This window comes from Typopeltis vanoorti, chromosome 10, assembly GCF_054136105.1.
Source record: "Typopeltis vanoorti isolate ZY-2024b chromosome 10, IOZ_Tvanoo_1.0, whole genome shotgun sequence".
Classification (NCBI taxonomy): domain Eukaryota; kingdom Metazoa; phylum Arthropoda; class Arachnida; order Uropygi; family Thelyphonidae; genus Typopeltis; species Typopeltis vanoorti.
Window position 1 is genome coordinate 6,014,117 of NC_143558.1, and position 19,438 is coordinate 6,033,554.

Below are 19,438 nucleotides of genomic sequence, written 5' to 3' on the forward strand. Positions count from 1 at the left end.
ACTGAACTTATTGTCGTTTACATACGTATTTGATTATACAATCAGCTTTTGATAAAAGAACCAGGAGAATGTGAAGAGTACGCAATTGGAAAAAAATTGAAGAGAAAAAAAAATTCCTGGAAAGAATGTCAATTGAGATAATCCAGGCGATATTAGTTACTAAGTGTTCGTACAACTATGATGAAGTGGAGATATAATTAAAAAATTGTAGCTGATAGCTGTGAGATATTTTTTCGCGTGGGAAGGTAAAAAGCTGTTTATATAAATTATAACGGAAGAGTTTGCAACCTAGAAATTTCAGTTTCATATTTACTTTATAACAATTTAAGGTTATAAACTGATTACTAAACAATGTTTGTGTATACTGAAGACTGGACCGAGCTACTCAGTTATAAATTTCTATCCACTGGCTGACGAGATCCTGTTTTACCGAAACGATAGATTGTTCTTACCTTCACAATTCTTAAGAACTGCTAAAATGAAGGATGTATACATTCTGAAATCATATAAAAAGTGCTTTCCAAGCATGGTAGATGCTTCTGTATATGAGATTCTCTATTCCCTCTCAAAATACTAATTGAGAAAAGACGAGAATTCAACTTACAAAAGCACCTAGCATGCATAGATTATTAAAAAAAAAGGTTTTTTACTGGATAAACAGATAAATTCTTTGGTATACTTGACTTACCTATAAATGTATAAAAACTGTTGTAAAGCCTATGAGTAGTAATAATCATTAAAAAAAGGCAAGAATAGAACCAAAACATTGGAAGTAACAAAATATATATGAGGGATATACGAATCAAGAAATGAAGGATACCCAACCAAGGAGGAATCCAAATAGAAAATGCTTCAGATAATCAAGTGCTACTTGGAGTGCGGATAATCTACAAAAGCTGTATATAACTTAAATTTAATAATAAAAAAATATATTTTGTTAATTTCTCAAGGGCAATAAATTCAAAAACCATGGCATTCGAACGGGGGGGGGGATTCCCATCCTAACTAAAATAGTAAAGTAATTTAACAGATCAGTCATTTTTAATTATTTGGGCTATAAATTAACAATAGAAAATTGAGGTGAATGACTGTAGTGTGTCCACCAATGGTGTGTATATGTGTGTTCATAGACTGGTTTGCCTCTTTTGTGGGAGGAAAAATTGCCATAAAATAGATCTTGACCTACCTTTTGAAACGGAATAATCAATCCAGGTTTAGAAGGGTTTTTTTTTAACTTAGAGAGGCATGCTTCAATTTGGATAAAATATTGTTTGAATATTAGAAATATTACATCGTTGGTAGCCTTTGAATTGGTAGCCTGCGATTACAATTCAGAATCATTACCTAAATTTTTTTCTTTCGACTCAGGCAAATGTGTGGCAGATAATTCATAGGTAATATCAAAGTAGAAACATTTTGTAACACCCACACTTATTAATTTTTATTCAACTAAGTAATATAAGATTAGAATTATTTTTTTTCTACATATTGAGGTAATCAATTTTGAGATAAATATTGACAAAAACATATATGAAGATGGTATTTGCAGCCTTTAAGAAACCGAATAGAGGCAGCAATACACATAATGAATGTATATATATATATATATATAATTCTTAATGTATAGAAAGTATGCTCAAAGTTGAGTATTGCACAACTTGAGCGTCGCTTTATTCAAGACTCAAACAGACGTTAAAAATGAAAGCAGATCTATTAAAGGAAATTATTGAAGTACCTCTACGATACTCCAACACCTTCCGTCCATTACGTCTTAAATGGTATTCCGTACACATACACACATCATTGTCATGTGACTGTGTGCCACTGCTTTACACAGAAACGTTTACACACCTAGGAACCCTTCAAGGCCTGTCGTCATCGAGTGGACGTTCGTGTAGAGGTTGCAGGAAGGGGGCGGCAGCAACCAGTCGACGTTAAAGCCCATCCTCTCCATCCTCACACTGCTATCGGATGCTGAATGTCATCCTTCTACTCCGTCAGGTATCTTGCTATCCAATAGGAGTCCACCGCCTTAAACTTCTAGCCAGTGAAGGAAGGGGGTGACATTAGTGCCTACCCTTTGTACATATAAAGTTCTCCGTGCGAGATGATGCCGACACTAAGCTTAGAAAGGAGGTCTCCTTAGCATAGACTACGTGCAGTCAGTATATGCGGCTGTAGGACTGGTGTCACTTCCGCAGTGTTCATTGTCGTCCGCTGAATCAGAAGAGGTAAGTGCTATTTAATATCGAGAGAAAAACGGATGAAAAGTTTAGTTAATGTTATTTATTAATCTGTTTTTTTATACTTCTTCAGATCGACTTTTGCTTACTTGTTTCCGATACGACTAACTAACACAATCGCATTTCTGTTTGTGAGTTTAATACTTGCTTTTGTCCACAGCATTGTGAAGTAGACATAAGTTACATCTTATAATTAAGATACCCACGCACCTCTTTGCTAGTGAAGTCGTAAACACTAAGCCTACTTCCTTTTAGTAAGCATACATATACGAGCAGAACACTGAAAGTTCTATCTTCCTATGTTGTCATCGAAGTAACTTACTCCGCTCGCATAATAACATCAACTTTAATAATTATTAATGCTTTTGTAGTTTGCCCACAACTCCTCATCATCCTTCATGTACTAATAAAGTAAGCCCACATCTATTTCTGTTTACTCACATGACCATTCTTGATGATGGCGGACTTGGCTCCAGCCACATACGTGTTAGAACAGGTTAGTACAGCAATCTATATTCCGTATAGAAATACTAGAGTGAGCACTAGTAACCTAAACTTTAAGCTGAATTGTTTTTCAATTATTCGTGATTACTTTGAATGATATAATTCTGTAGTAATTTTAATCGAGCTGCCATATTTGATATGCAAGTCTTATAAAGGCCTGCCTATCTATCTTGAACATCGCGATGAAATATTGGATCTTCCCCGATAATATTTTTATCCACCACTACAATTTAAGATTAAATACTCTTAATTATTCATTATTTTAACTCGCTTTCTTCAAAGATCCAATTTAAATAGTTCATTTATACAATACGTAAGTTTTGTTGATGTCAAGTTCTATGGTGATTTTTCTATTTTATCGTATCTGTCTTATATTCAAAACTATACCTTAATATGGTCTGAAATGTTACAAGAGCGACCAGTAGTGTTTCTGTTTTTCCTGTGGTTAAGTTACCAGCAAAATATAGACGTTCACTAGTCTATAGAATACGATCAAGTCAAGCTATAATTGCACTAATGGTATGTCATTTTAGAAATGAGACTTGGCGACATCTATATAAAAGTTAAATGTTCTATTTTGCTGGAAATTTTAGTAAAAAAAAACTTTATATTTAAACGAATTAACATATGTTTAGTTTGAGTATTTTGCAGCTTTTTTTCCTGAGTTAACTAAATAAGATATCATGGTTAGAATTCTTGGAATAGGAAGGGATACAATCTCTTTTTTTTTTTTTTTGCCACCCTGCCAATGGCTATCACTCACTTGTGCTAAAATCTTTTCTTAGTTTATAACTGGAATTCGGGATCTCTAAACATAGTTTCTGAAATGGGCCAAGGCATTCCAACCCCACGACCAGTTTCTTAAGATGCTAATAGCAATTTTTGTCAATTCGTTTTTCCGTGGAATAATGTTCTACATTTTTAAAGAAGTTAAAATAAAGCCTCAGCTCATGTTTCTAAAAAAACAAGCGCAGTAATAATTCAAATAATTATTTACACAAGTTCGCTGGGTGAGTGGGATACTAAAGAACCACACAAAAAACATTTATTGATGTATTTCAATTGCTATTCATAAGTTCCTCGATTGTTAAGAATTTTAAGCAGAGAAAGCAATGTACGTCATGAAGCTCGCGTAACACAACGATGGGAAGGTAAAACCCAGGGGTAATCATAATTACTGACCTCTCTGCAGGTGCGAATAGATGAACATCATTGAATATGTACAAGAATGCGGAAGAAGCCAACGTCAGACTCTTCCCCTTTTAAATGTTGATTCTCTTTCAAAATGTTGCAAAACGTATAGGAAAGATGCCAGCCTGGTGTGACAACATCTTAATGACTACTCCTTTTAATATGTAAATTAACTTTCCCCCTTTATTGGGAGTCGCAAAACATTCTTGTCTTTTAGATAAACTACCCTAAACTTTATATATAAATCAGTTTATCGTAATTTTGAAGTAATTTAAAGTTAGCATTTTGTGTATTTGTTCCAACTACTGATTCTTTATAACGAATCGTATCATGTGAAAAAAAAATATGCATATTAGCTTCACATACTTAAGATCGTGGAAACATTACCTTAACGCTCCTGTCATTCTAAAATTCGTAGACAATGAGGGGTAACAAATTATGCAAATCAAGTAAAATTCATGCATTTGTGTATATCTATTTAAATATATCTATTTTAAATTGTTACTTTATTGAGTAAACATCGATGCAAATATAGCACACAGGAAAGCATGTCTACCATCTAAAATCCACTCATAAATATCCACATAGTGAGATTGGAATTTACAACCGCTTGGTTCAAGAACAAACACGCTATCTATTAGACCAACCAGGACTGCAAATCATTGTTTGTATTCCTTATAACTTCCTGTTAGTAATAAATTCTATTGTTTCTATGTCAAAAACAAACAAAATCATGAAAACATAGCCTTTGTAAGTCGTATTTTTCAGTCTCGTTTAATTATTGTTTGGTTTTCTAAGAAGCTTCTTTCAAAGAGTTCTATTTGAATACAAACATATAACTTGTTCTCTTTCCACTCCAAAAATGAAGTGTATTTTTAGATGTATTTCATCCTGATAACAGTATCATAATAAACGATGGGCAATGCATATGAAATGAGTAATATCACACTTAAATACTCATCACAGTCCAATCAAAGCATGTTGATAACCGTGATCTAATCTATTTTGATTTCTTGTTTTCGAGTGGTAGGTTCCTGCTTGGTGGATTTTACATAACGAATCATTTTTTTGACCTTAACAGGATATTTTTTTTCGATGATGGTTTCTGTATTCTCGAGGACTTTATACACTTGTTAGTTGTAGAAAAATTCCATGTACACCTCGTGTAATTTGGCTGATAATAATGGAATGAGATATGTAAATATTCCTGCAATAACCGAGGGAAACACACAAATAAAGGTGCATACATTGGCTAATATTCAGAAGTCGCTTACCAACAAAAGTAATGACTAGGCCCTGCTATCAGAGAGTAATAGCAGATCTGAATGTTCTGGCAGTGCATGAAAAGCTACCGAGGCTTACACTATCAGCAGTGATTCAAACGGGCTGTCTTTAATCATTCTTCAATCTTTTCCTTACCAATAATCCTCAGATATATATACTGATTTCCCCTTCAGGTAAGATCTCAATGTTTATTCGCCTTTTATATGAAGTTTGTTCTTCCGTGAGAACTGCATAGTCAAAAGAAATGATTAAAAAATGAGTCAGCTTAAACAGCTCGATGCTTTTGGTATGTGCTTTGCAATTTTATATGCTAATCTAGGGACTTTTTATTTCATAATCTCATAATCAGCATTTAGTTTTTGAGTTATTCAAATCGATTTTGCTTAATCTGATACTAAAACCAACTCTACTAGATAACAGTCGATGGTGTAACGTTGGATATTATGATTTGAATTTTCTGCTATAAGAAAGCAATAGAAAATAGTAATATAACTGTCAGAGTTTAAGGAATACTTAGTAGTACGAGGGGTAGGTCTGGAAAGTTCCGATAAACACCTAGAACAAAACTGATATTAAAGCAACTGAAATAACCACAAGAAAGAACATACGAAGATATAAGAATATAAGTTACCTTCATAACTCTGTTACTAGTATGTGCTTTCTTGTGGTTAGATCAGTTACTTTAATATCACCTTTGTTCTAGGTGTTTATCAGAACTTTCCAGATCCCCTTCCCCTGGTACTTCTCGCAGTCTTCTCCATCTATATCATATCTACCTGAAGACTGCTAAAGTATTCCTTAAAATCTCCGACAGTAATATTACTGTCTTTTATTACTTTCTCATAGCAGAAAATTCAAGTCGGAAAACCCAATGTTACAACATTGACTCAACCAGTTGTCTGGTAGAGTTGGTATCAGATTAACAAAAGTAAATTTGAGTAAATTACTTAATAAATAAATAAATAAAAGGAAGGTACAACATTTATGAAACTCGGAAATTCTTACCAAAACAGTTTCAGAGCTGGTTGCCTCTCGTCAAGGGACTAGTAGAGAGAAATGTAGAATCTGAAGACATCTCTCGATCATCAAAAGATAACCTTATGATGACCATTAATATCACTAACTCTAATTATACTGCTCTAATGTCATTATTTGCTCTAATAAGTAACACTAGTTTGTAATTGGCATTCACTCGTGATAGCTGTAATCGTGTGGGTTGTCTATGTTATTGGCAGAGGTGTTTGTTCGTACTCAAATACGATTTCCCCCTACCAGTCCCTTAACGAGAAGCTATGTAGCCATGAAACGTGTATCTGTGTAGTGGAAAAATCCACCAGACTCAAGTTTATCACTGGCAAAAACAGCCTTTCTCTGTCTAATGTTCATTCATCCCTTGTTTGAAAGGCCGTGTTTTTAAATTTACCAGGCCCTTGCTTACTTTATTTTATTGCTAATTAGTTATAGTAAATGGCAATTTAATTAGCAGAAATGCTAAGTATTCCCAACATTCTTATACGATTGTGCAGGATGATCGATTGTCCTTTTATATTCTTTTTATCCTTTACCGAATAGTTCTCAATCACTGTAACTCTTTTCCAGGTGCGAATTCTCCATGCTTGCTATGCTTGCTGCGCAAGCTCATTAATTGAGAAAGAAGTAATATTTATTTGTTAATAAATGCATGCATTTATAAGCATTCCATTTAGGCCTTTATTTTTGTAGACAGAAGACGTCTTAAGCTTGCGCGGCAATAATTGAGCTTTGCGTTGTGTATCGAAGGCCGATGCTTGCTCGTCTAGTCAAAAGCTACTTTGGCTTGCTCGGTTGTAGGAGCTTCCAAGTCCTCGCAACAGCACTGCGATTTCATGCGCGCGCATAGCCATTTCACGTCGTCTCACTCTGTTGCTTAAACACAGGCCATACGCCTTCAACGTAGCTCTAGCCAGTGAGCTTCAGCCAGCCTTTACAAGTGCGCGTGTTGCTTAGGAAAATTAAGTTAGAACCAACTTTTTATGACGATGTTATTGACCAGTTCATAAAGAAGAACCGTAGGGTAGAATTTGTATTCAAGTAGCTAAAGTGAAAAAGATAGAATATCGTTTGTAAAATAAATGTTGTATTTGTATGATTAAATGTACATAAATTTCTAAATATATAGTTTTAAATGGTCAGTAATTCATTATTCCACTAATAATTTCAAGACCAGCGTTCTCCCCTGCTCTTTCCCGTATGTTTCATGGCTCTGGTCTATCTTCTATTCGTAGTCAACAGTCCATAGTTATGGTAGCACCTTAGTTATTTTTCTTTGAAAAAATCTGTTCAGAGTAATCGAAATGTGGTTGGGTCATCCTCTTATACAATGCACAATCACTGCGTATTAAACAGCTAAAAAGACCAGAGCGCAGAATCCTTTGTCTTATCACTCTACCATTCCGCCAGTATCATGCTGATGTTGTCAATCTATTCTCGACCTCATTCTCCAAATTTTAAATACTAACTTATCGTCTAGAACTCTATCAGACGACTTTGCAAAATTCAGAAAAAAATCACAGTACAACCAATCACTCCCTACGTGTCCAATGCTACTTGCATTTTATTGCGACGCACAGTCAAATTATTCAAGTTAGAACTTCCTTTAACAAACCCGTCTTCCTAAGAGTTATCTTTCTCCCATATTTGAAATCATTTCTTATTTTTTTATAATTTTTGGAATTCCCGATTGCACTGGAAATTTAAAAGAAAAATACTCTTAAATACACCAAGCGAAAAAAAGAGTCAAGTTCTCATTTTGTTTTAAATCTCACTAGCGTTTTTGATATTCTTATTTATGCTGGAATATTTTAGCGACAAATATACTATCATCAACATATCGTTTTGATATCTATATGCTTTGATTTTATAATCAGTCAGTGGTTCCATACGAAAAATAGCTTTGCCCCAACACATACATGACAGAAATGAGCACATTGATATGGTAGATGTCTGTTTATACACATAAAGTCTGTTATTATACTTAAATGCCAACTATAAGTAAAGCTACTAAAAGAACCGCCACCGTAATGTATACATAACTCCCCACAGACTTCATATTTCTTGTGGTACATTTTCAATGAGAAATTCTATACGGAGAGAAAGATCGCGTCACAGAGAACTTCCATTATGATTGGATAGAACAAGGATTTTAACCAAACACGATATTTTTAAGTTGCTATAATACTATACCTATAGTTTGAAGTTAGGGTTGCCAACGGTCTTAGTTTTGACCACAAAGATGACCTATTTTCATCTTTACAATATTTTACCTTAAAATAATAAATCTCGTCGCTATATAGGAGTAATAAATTCTAGTTGGTTTTCTCTTACATGTCTGAAGCCGCTACTCAAAACATTGTTATATTTAACCCGCATGTCTCTATTAAACGTCTAATAAAAATACGCCTTGTTAATATTTCTCTGCTTTAACAAACGCAAACTGATAAAAATAAATAAAAAAAATAATAAAATCTGCAAAGATAGAGGTCACGAATATTTGTTTTCAAGATAAGATTCAAGATTTGAACGGTGGCAAAACATCGCAGGACTTTTTTGATTAATGCCATGGCAAAAGATTTCTAAACTCAAACATGATTTCTTTAAGTTAGTTTTGAATTCTGCTAGTTTGGCTAGCAGACTTAATTGCACCCCGTTTATTGAATTTTTCCAGTTTTTGAAGTTTCCTAGTTCTTCCAGTAGAGGTATCTGAAAGCAACAGTGAAAATGCCTCAGTATAAGGAAATGACGTCACTCAGAACGGAAGCATGTATTTAGTGAGATTTTGACTGTAGATGTAGGTCCACATGGTCTCTCATATCCTATCTTTGACGCTATAAAGGTTAAGGAAGATACTCACTTTGGTTTACATTTTATAACAGAAGTCCTGACACAAGTGCTTTTGCTGAGTTAGCAAAATATATATTTTTTTAATATTTTATTATTTCTCAGATAAATTATACACATTATATGAACACAATTATGCATAACAAATACTTTCTCGTACACAAAGTTTTTTTTTAAATAATAATAATAACAATAACTGTTCACAACGTATATTATTATAAGTATATATAATGATGATTATTACAGATTTTCTCTTTGCAATTTTACACTCTATATATACAATTTTAATGGATATAATCACTCTATATCGCATACTTTTGTTACAGTTATTACATACATTACATTTGATTACATATGATGCATTACTTACATTTGATTACATATGATACTTACATTACATACATTTGTTTACATATAATACATACATTACATAATTGGTTTACGTGTGATTACGTACATTACATTTGGTTACATATGATACATCTTGGATGAGAACTAATTTCTCTGCTTTCATCCTCGAAGCTTATATGTAAGCTTATCTTAGGATGACACCAGTTGGTTATTATTTATTGGTTTTTTTTTGCTGTTGGGAAGCTACGAAATCTATGATTGAGAAATGCGCGCGCGCGCGCGCGCGCGCACACACACACACACACACACACACACACACACACACACACACACACACACACACACACACACACACACACACACACACACACACACACACACACACACACACACAAACTTGGAATGTATTGATGCGTCGCTGAACTGGAAGCCTGAACGAATATATTGTGTTTCATGGTATTTTGGGTGCGTGTTTCTTGTTCATAGTATGTCCTTAGAGCTCTTTTCAGGCTATTGTAGTTTGTAAGGTGTCTGTATTCAAAAGGTAATTTGTTTATCATGTCTGCGATGTAGAAGTTTCGCGTTGCCTTTCCGTAGTGATTATTGTATTTATATGTGATATAATTAGTAGTCTGAGGTCTTGTTATTATTATTATTATTATTATTATTCCTGATACCTCCAAGGAGTCCGAAGACTCATCGCGGGAGGACATCTTCAACTGTCTCTACACCTTACCTCTACTACGAATCAACGCCATCTACCGCCCACCTCCAACACCACCACAACTAGTAATTTTTGTCTGTAAATTGCGTGTGTTCTGAAGGGCCGATTTGTATGTATGCGGGATGAAAAACCCGAGTTTCCGGGAGAAAAAACCCTGCTACCTCCGTATGAGATCGGCTAACTCACCATCGATTGAAATCGACCAGATAAAGATTCCTCCCGTCGCGACGAGAATCGAACTTAGGCCTATTCCAATCGAAGGGCGCAATGTACCGTCGTTCTTCCAATTGCGCTACGGAGGCGCTTATACGGTATGTATTTCTGACTGTCCTGTAGTTGGCATCGAAATAATGTTTTAGCAAAGCTGCATAGTGACATAAATGTTTTGCTGTCACTATTTTATGTTCTGACATTGCAATGTTTATAAGGTCGTTATTTTCTCTTTGTTCCCAAAAGATCAGTTTTATCATTTTGTACTGTAGCGACATTAATTTATTTAATTTGTAGGGTGCACAGAAAGCATACGTTGGTATAGCGTATCTTAGTATATTTTGGCATAGTGCTTTGTATATTAGTGTTTTTAGGCGTGTGGGAACTATGTCTTTTAACCTGTAGAGTTTGCCACTTATTGTTCGGAGTTTGTTGTGTAGATGGTTTATGTGGCTATTCCAGTTCATATTTGCATCGAAGTAAATTCCAAGATGTCGTATCGTTTCAACCTGAGTGATTGTAGTGGTTTTGCTGTTCTGTGTGTTTTTTATGTTGGAAAGTGGATGTTGGATGGTTATATATTTGTTATCAACTGGTCGAGTCAGTGGATTTCTGATTATCATTAATTTTGTCTTTTCTGAGTTTAAGTGTATGGAGTTTTTCGTGAGCCAGTCTATGATCAGATTTATGTCATGTTGCATATTTTTTGGGGCAATGCTTGCGTTATTATGGATGGATATTATTGCTGTATCGTCTGCGTATTGGAATATCTTGCCGCAATATCTTTGAGCGGTAGCTGATTAATATGGTGCGTGTAAATGTTGAATAGTGTTGGGGAGAGTACGGCTCCCTGTGGTACTCCACAGGTTACTGGTAGCTCTCTGCTTCGGTTTGACCCGATACGTGTGATATGCTTTCTATTTTGAAAGTAGTTTGTAAACCACCTGTGAAGAGGCCCGTCTATTCCAACATGCCTCAGCTTTTCTAACAAGGTTTGATGTGTGAGTGTATCGAATGCTTTAGTTAGCTCAATGAACTACCATGGCAATTTTGTTTTTGTCTAAGGCGGTATTAATTACGTCTGTAAAGTCTTCCAAGAGAGATGTTGTTCCTTAATTTTTCTGAAAACCATATTGTGTTTTGGGGATAATATGAAAGATCTCTGTGTATGCTGTGAGTTTCTTCAGTATGATCCGCTCCATAATTTGATTGATAATTGGTAATGTTGCTATGGGTCTGTAATTGCTGATTAAATTTCTTTTTCCATGTTTGTATATGGGTGTGATTATAGCGGTCTTTAGCATACTTGGTATCTGTCCTGTTTTAAATATTTTATTTATTAATTTTAGTAGGATAAAGACCGCCATAATCATATAAAGCAACATGCAACAATCTTTAGGTCTTATACCATCAATTCCTGGGCCTTTGTTTGGTTTGATTTGATGTATTGCAGAGAGAAGTTCTGCTTCTTTTATGGTTGGTAACCATAATGTCTGTTTTGATTGTGGTCCAAGTGGAGGGTCACGTTTTATGATTGGGGGAATATTTCTGTGCAGTTCAATGGAGTCTGCAAAGTATTGGTTAAAGTCATTTGCTAGTTGTTGGATAGGTTTTGCGTCTTTCATGAAGCTGTGTTTTATGGTTTCGGAGACGGTGGTGTTGGGAAGACAATCTAGCATCTCATTGATCAGATGCCAGGTTTGTTTCATGTTGTTTTGTGCAGAGGTTAGTTTGTCTCTGTAGTAGCTTCTTTTGGCATTTCTGATTTGTATTGAAAGGCGATTCCTGGTTATCTTATATTCAGTTTTTAAAGTTGTGTTATTTGGATATCGCTTTAATTCTTTCCATAAAGCGTTCTTTCTGTGTATTTCTAGGATTAAGTTTTGTGTTATGTTATCCAAGGATTTTGTGTTGTTTTTGAACGAATTCTGACTTTCTTTGTAGTTTTCTTATATATTTCCTCCAGTGTGAGTTTAATGCTGATGCCAGGTGTTCATGGTCTGTTTTTCTCATTTCGTGGTTGACTATTTCTTCGTCTTTTATTGTTTTCTGTCGCTTTCTTCTGTGGGACATTGCATGGATATTGTCTTGGTGTGCAGGTTTAGAGCGGTGAAGTAATGGTTTGCTACTTTGCATTTATGATTGATGCAGTGTAACTATTTGGTGATGCTCGGACGTTTATATGGTCTAGACAGGAGGCAGTGATAGTATTTCCGAATATTTCTTCTCTAGTACATGATGTTATTGTTGGTATTAGATTATACATGGATAGCGTTTCTAGGTATTGTACAGTGTTGTTCTGGTTTCGTTTACAATATTTATGTTTATGTCGCCAATTATCATTCGGTATTCGGGTGAGGATATTTCTTGGCTCGAAAGCCAGCAATTGAGTTCTTGGAAGAATTTTATCATGTTTCGGTTTGGTGGCCTGTAAATAGCATTTAGTATTATGGGATGCTGTCTATTGGTGGTATTAGTGATTTCGAGGCAAAGGGTTTCAGCATGCTCAAACTGATAGGCCGTTTCTTTTGCTGTTAATTTTTGTTTGATAAATATTAATATTCCACCCCCTCTTTTTGTTTGGCGGCATGATCTGTGTTATTGGAAGCCTGGAATTCGGAAAGCAGTCGCTTCGTCATTAGTTATGGATACTTCTGTTAGAATCAATATATCAATAATATCAGTGTAATTATTTATATATACACACACACACACACACACACACACACACACACACACACATACACACACACACACACACACATAATAATAATAATAATAATGCTGGAAAACATGGTTAATATTCGGTATTGGCTGATTTTCCCTTTCAGTCGTTTCCGACCATAGGTGACTTTGTAGGCATTGCCACAAAGTATTCCTAGTGAGATCTTTACAGAGTAGTTCGCCATTGCTTTCCCCAACCCCCAATTTTATGTGGGCTCAGGACCGGCGTATGATTGGGACTTATTCATGATTGTAATCCATGTGTGTTCTACTGGCTGGTTTGCCTGTTCTTGGGGACGAAAAACCCGCGTTTCCGGGTGAAAAATCCCCTACCTCCGTATGAGGCTGGCTAAACTCACCTTTAGTCGAAAGAGACCAGATAAAGGTTCCTCACGTCACGGACGGGAATCGAACCCAGGTTTTTCCGACCAAAAGGCTTTGTCTATACTGACTGAGCTACGGAGGCTCTTATTCGGTATTAGACTGTTTCGGTATTATTGCTATTTTGCTTTTAAATCTATCGATTCATGGTGTGAAGAATGTCTGAGATGGAGTTACAATTGAGTCCTTTTATCTTGAATCCTTAGACAGAGAGAGAGAGAGAGAGGGAGAGAGAGAGAGAGAGAGAGAGAGATGCCAACTGTTTCGAAACCCAGCTAATTTAGGCTTGCCTAAAACAGAGCCTTAAAATGTCTTCTGTCATGAGATTTGAAGGCTTTTAAAGGAAGTGAACCGGTGTGAAATGCCACCAAAATAATAAACGTTATCCCTAGAAAAAAACGATTGCAAGTTTACACTTTGTTATTCACTTAATCCACCATCAATTTATGAATGTAATGTTTGGAAACCTTTCGGATACCAGAAAGAGTAAAGTGCTGGACTGGTGAACCCAGTGCCGTATTTTCGCATGCATCTACAATCTCCCAACTTGAGTTCCAAATTCAAAAGGAATATCTAAGAGAAAATATTTGTTAGAATTTATTATAAAGAATATTCACTTTATATGCTATTCTGATGCCATCACAAAACAGCAGTGGAGAAACTCCAGCAGATTTCTACGTGATACTGCATATTTTCCTGTATAATTCTACAAAGAGGTTCCGTAGTACAGTCGATATCGACGAAGCACTTCGATTAGAAAGACCTGGATCCGAATCCGGAACCTTCGTCGAGGCTTTTCAACTAAAAGTGAATTATACAGGCTCATACAAAGATAGTGGGTTTCTACTCCTGCAAACACAGATTTTTCATCCCCAAACACACAGAGAATATATTTAGACATAAAAATAACCACATTATTTTAAAATTATGGTTAACGAATGCCAATGCGGCTAGTAACAGGACTTATAAGTAACGCGAATTATTATTAATATTCTACATACGCTACTAAGCCTAAAGTAATTTAGTAATATTATGTCAACAAACTGCTGTTTTATGGTATAGTGTTTAGAGTTAGTTACAGGGGCGCCTCGTGCATAGGCACTGCAGAACTGCAGCATCCCCAGTTTTTCTCGATACATAAATATATTTATTAATTTATTTATATTTGCTTGCAATATTTACTTTTATCATCAACAATCCTATACAATTCTCTTATTTTATATAAAAAATAATAAAAATCCATTTTGTAGCACTTAGGAGGGCGCTAGCAGCACTGTGTTTATCACAGTGTCATATTGCTAAGCGCGCAAGCATATGCACGTCATAGTGAGATGCGAGCTATTTGCGTAATGCGGCACTGTCTGTCACGCAGTTCCACTGTTGTTTATGTGCAGTTTGCGCCAGTAGTAGAGTGTTCGTAGTGCTTATCGTGTTTACTCCGTCTCTTTAAATATTTGGACATTACAATTAAATCCTTTAATTGAAATGTCCAAAAATTGTAAACCCATTCCTTTAATTGTAATTAAAGGAATAAATTTTGAAAAAATTTTATTTTGAATTATACCAAACTGTATAATTTTAGCGATAATAAACAATATTTTTTGATGTTTATTTTATTTTTAATTTTTACCATAATTTTGATATTTTATCCAAACACGTATACACTGTACTTACAGTGTGTATGTATATTTTGAAAGTTGCAGCACCCCCACGATTTCAAGCCACGAGCCGCCACTGGTTGGTTATACAGTTAAATGCTCATTATAGTACAATAGATTTATCTTCGATACCCTGATGGCATTATCCTATTGACAAAGAGTTTTGGGCACCAATTCCGGTTTATTCAAGACTTACGAAGCAGTAGATTTCCCATTTAACCACGTCCAGTACTTTGAATGGGTGAACACACACACACACACACACACACACACACACACACACACACACACACACACACACACACACACACACACACACACACACACACACACCTAAGCAGAATTCAGTGTATTTTCACTGTGAGGGGCTTTTTTTTTTCTAAGAAATAGACCTCCCCCCCACTGTTTATATTCTCACTGTAATTCTACATTTTTCTCTGAGGACCGGACATTTCTCAAGATGCGTTAGCAACAATATAGTCAGTTTGCCTATCTCCACTCCATAGTTTTTGGCTTGACGAATTTTAATGAAATTTAGTGTCCGAGAAGTTTCTTAAAATTTTGTGGAGCTGATTCACTTTTCGTTTCAATATCAAGAATAACTAAATTAGTCAGAATAATAGTCGAAAGGGAGAAGAAATACCGAATATTTTAGAAGTACAAAATTAGTATTTTGTGTTTTTTGATACCTAAATAAATACAGAATACGTTTACTAATTTATATCTCATTGTGGCCTGTAAATTTCTGTTTATATTAATACAACGCTGGCCTATTGATGTGTGCACATTTCTGTACTAAGTAAAGTCAATTTATTTTTGTGACTCCTCTGCAAGTCGTTTTTACAGTACAGAACAAAATTGCGGGTGTAATAATTAAGGGGATACAAATCCCTTGTTGTTCAACTGCCTGTAAACAAAACTCTAAGATCGAGAGCTACGAATCTATGAGTTAATGTAATTAATAATGTAATTACAGTATTACATCCCCTAGGGGCTGTGTTTTTACATTATGAGAAAATATCAAGGATAGTGAGGGAGCTTGCTCCACCTTTTGCTTCGAGTTGCCTTGGTGTTGTACTACTAAGTGGTCATTTACACTTGGATTCGCCGATAGTTTTTCGGTATATATATATATATATATATATATATATATATATATATATATATATATATATATATATATATATATATATATATATATATATATATATATATATAACTCATAGATTCGTAGTTCTCGATCTTAGAGTTTTGCTTACTGGCAGTTGAACAACAAGGGATTTGTATCCCCTTAATTATTATTAAGGATGACAGAAAAATAGCCGTTTGGCTTTCAAAATTGCGGGTGTATTGCTTTGTATATTCTAGCAACAAGGAAGGAAACTCTACCAACTTCAATCTCGTTTAGGAAGCGAAGAATCTTTATAAGAACTTTCCAACCGATGTCTAAATGTCGTGATATTCTCAACATTGCACTGCGAAAGTCGGGAGAAGAACCCTTAGGTTCAACTCTAGTTACCGATTAGGGGAATTTTCGTCTTTTTTTTTTTTTTTTTTTTTGCCCCAGCCATCTCCAGTTAGTCGATCAAATACTGGTTAGTACTAGGAACATCGCCTCTTATCTAGCACACAGCGGAATGCACTCCGCCTCGGCGATGATGAGAAATGAAGACCAAACTGTCTACAGATTATTCCTATAACGTTATGGTTAACGTGTGTCTACTAAAGACAGAAAGAACCCCAAGCGATTGTTTTTACACGTTAGGACTGATTTACAACAGACTGATTTACTAATTCGAAGAGACTTTAGAGTTTTTGTCTAATGAAGATATCTAGTTATACTCTTTCTCTCATCATTACAACAAAATATTACGTTTTTCTAGACCTCTTCTTCCTAAAGTACAACATATGTAAGATGTATGCAAGATGTGATTGTTAATATATCAGGTGATCTATAGGTTCTGTCATAAATTAGTCAGAGAAATTTTAGTAGATATGCAAAATACTAAATTTCATTAAAATTCATCCAACCAGTATATCCGTATGGACCGACAAGTCTGAAATAGACTTAACATGTTAACAGTTTAAGCAAGAACTTTTTATTTGGGTTATTTGCTGAATCTATCGAATTCTTATTTGCTGAATGTCATCGAAATGGCCATGTTGGCTTCGTAGTAAGATGTGTGTGTGTGTGTGTGTGTGTGTGTGTGTGTGTGTGTGTGTGTGTGTGTGTGTGTGTGTGTGTGTGTGTGTGTGTGTGTATATATATGTATGTATGTATATGTATATGTGTGTGTGTGTGTGCGTGTGTGTTGATGTTATGCTTGGTACAACTGACCAAATACGTCGACGCCCTATCTATCCAGGCAAGTCGTGATCACACAATTATTGCTCTTTTCCTAGTTCATGATTAATTACAGTAGGAGGAAGCTCTCCACTCCTATTAAAAAAAAAAAAAAATCCACAATCACCGGTAAAGGTTTTCTGTCGTGTTTATGTTCTTGCAGTGCGTGAGAAGTTCGTTAAAGAACTTCAACCCTCAAAATACAATACTTCACTAATTGGCTTAAATAGGAAAGAAGCGACTGCTGTTAAAAAATAAAAACACGTCTGTTGAGTATGTATTCACCGTTTTTTTCATACTGTATATAGTAGTAGTGGAAATATCGTACAAAATCCAAAATAAAAAACACTCGTAAATTGTTTCTTTCATTAGCCTGAGTGCTTAAAATAATAACTAAGGATTGCCATATTGCTTTCATAACACGTTTCCACATGTACGATTTTTTAATCCAGTCTCAATCGGGATGTCGCAGTTCATGAACATTTCTGTGTTAAAATGGGGAAATGATGAGATTTTGACAGGGTAGTTCACCATTGCTTTTCCCAACCCCCTAATTTTATCCGGGCTCGGGACCGACATATAGCTGGGGCGTATTCCTGACTGTAATCAGTGTGTGTGTGTTCACGGGGTCGGTTTGCCTGTTCTGGGGGTCGAAAAACCCGAGTTTCCTGATGAAAAAAACCTCTATGAGACCTCCTAACTCACCTTTAGTCGAAAGAGACCAGATAAAGGGTTTCTCACGTCACTGACGGGAATCGAACCCATTTATTTCCGAATAAATGGGTTCGATTGCTCCCTCATAAGGAAGCAATCCTAAGGAGTTCTAATTAATGACATAAGCATATACGATGTGTCACTTTTGTGATAGTGTTTCATACAGATGTCATACTATGCTCATCGGGGATTTAGACAAAACACTTTTACAGCAACAAATCAATACTTCTTGTCGTACCAAGAGATATCCAAAGGATTTCATGGATTATTCCCACACCCCCGAAAAGAATGTGTCTGCTTTATTTTTCTTACAGTGTGTGTGTGTGTGTGTGTGTTGTGACCCTGATGATACATCTGTATCATAAAGGCCACAACATGGCAAAGATAATTTCTTCTTCTTCCAATTCATCCATTTCCATTTGATGTGGTTGATGGAATTCATTGGGAGGTCATCCAAACAATGCGGGCGATTTTTACCCTTCCATCAAAATTGTTTTCCACAATGGAATCAGAGTGACCTCGCTGGTTTCCATGCTAGCGGAGGTCGCTTTAAGTTGGCAAACAAACTGCTTCTTCTGTCCATTGAGTGATGGATGACGACCTTCGGACAATTTCATTATAAAAATAACACATACCTGTCGGTGTTGCACCTGTGACAGGTCAAGATCAGTAACAACGTATTTGTCATTGAAACTATCCCCCCCCTACTTCAAATGATGTATCCCCCTTATAAACGAGGAAGCATGCATATGTCAACACTGCCTCTAGCTGTTTTTTTCCAGTTACAGTCACTTGGAAAGGACAATTTGAAGTCACTGCTTATTGGCTGCTATAATTATCATTAGACGAACACACGTGAATGGAAAGAATTTGTTGTTTTAAAAGGTTTTCTTGTAAAGCAATAGAAAAATGCTGGGAGCCAACAGGATAGGTAACATCCTGAGTGGTATTATTATCCTTTCATTTCTAGGCCAGGGAAAGGACCAGAAATGAAACGTCATCATCAAAGATGTCCTCCCTCATAAAGCACTTCAAATAAGAACTAAACAGTTTAGCAAGATGCAACATTAAAATCACCCATTTTTCGTTCCTCTTTTCTCGGACTGACACTTCCAGCTTTCCTAGTACGAACACATAATTTCTGTAGTATCTTCGGGCTTCCAAAAAACTTGGCATCCTTTGGATCTGCAGACGTTTCTCTTCATCTATCCAGCTATTTACTTTGTACAAGCCC

At 35.6% G+C, this 19,438-nt stretch overlaps 1 protein-coding gene across 2 annotated transcripts in view; it reads left to right on the top strand.

Moving 5' to 3' along the window:
- The window catches only part of LOC150102147 (cyclic AMP-dependent transcription factor ATF-3-like), a 75,427-nt gene that overhangs the window by 14,044 nt on the left and 41,945 nt on the right, over positions 1-19,438 (top strand). The window contains exon 1 of one of the 2 annotated variants that reach the window (XM_090399440.1): positions 2,109-2,231. The exons of the other annotated variant lie outside the window; for it this stretch is intronic. The gene's annotated coding sequence lies outside the window, so the exon portion shown is untranslated. Of the gene's footprint in view, positions 1-2,108; positions 2,232-19,438 lie in introns of those variants that run through there. 2 annotated transcript variants of the gene reach the window in all.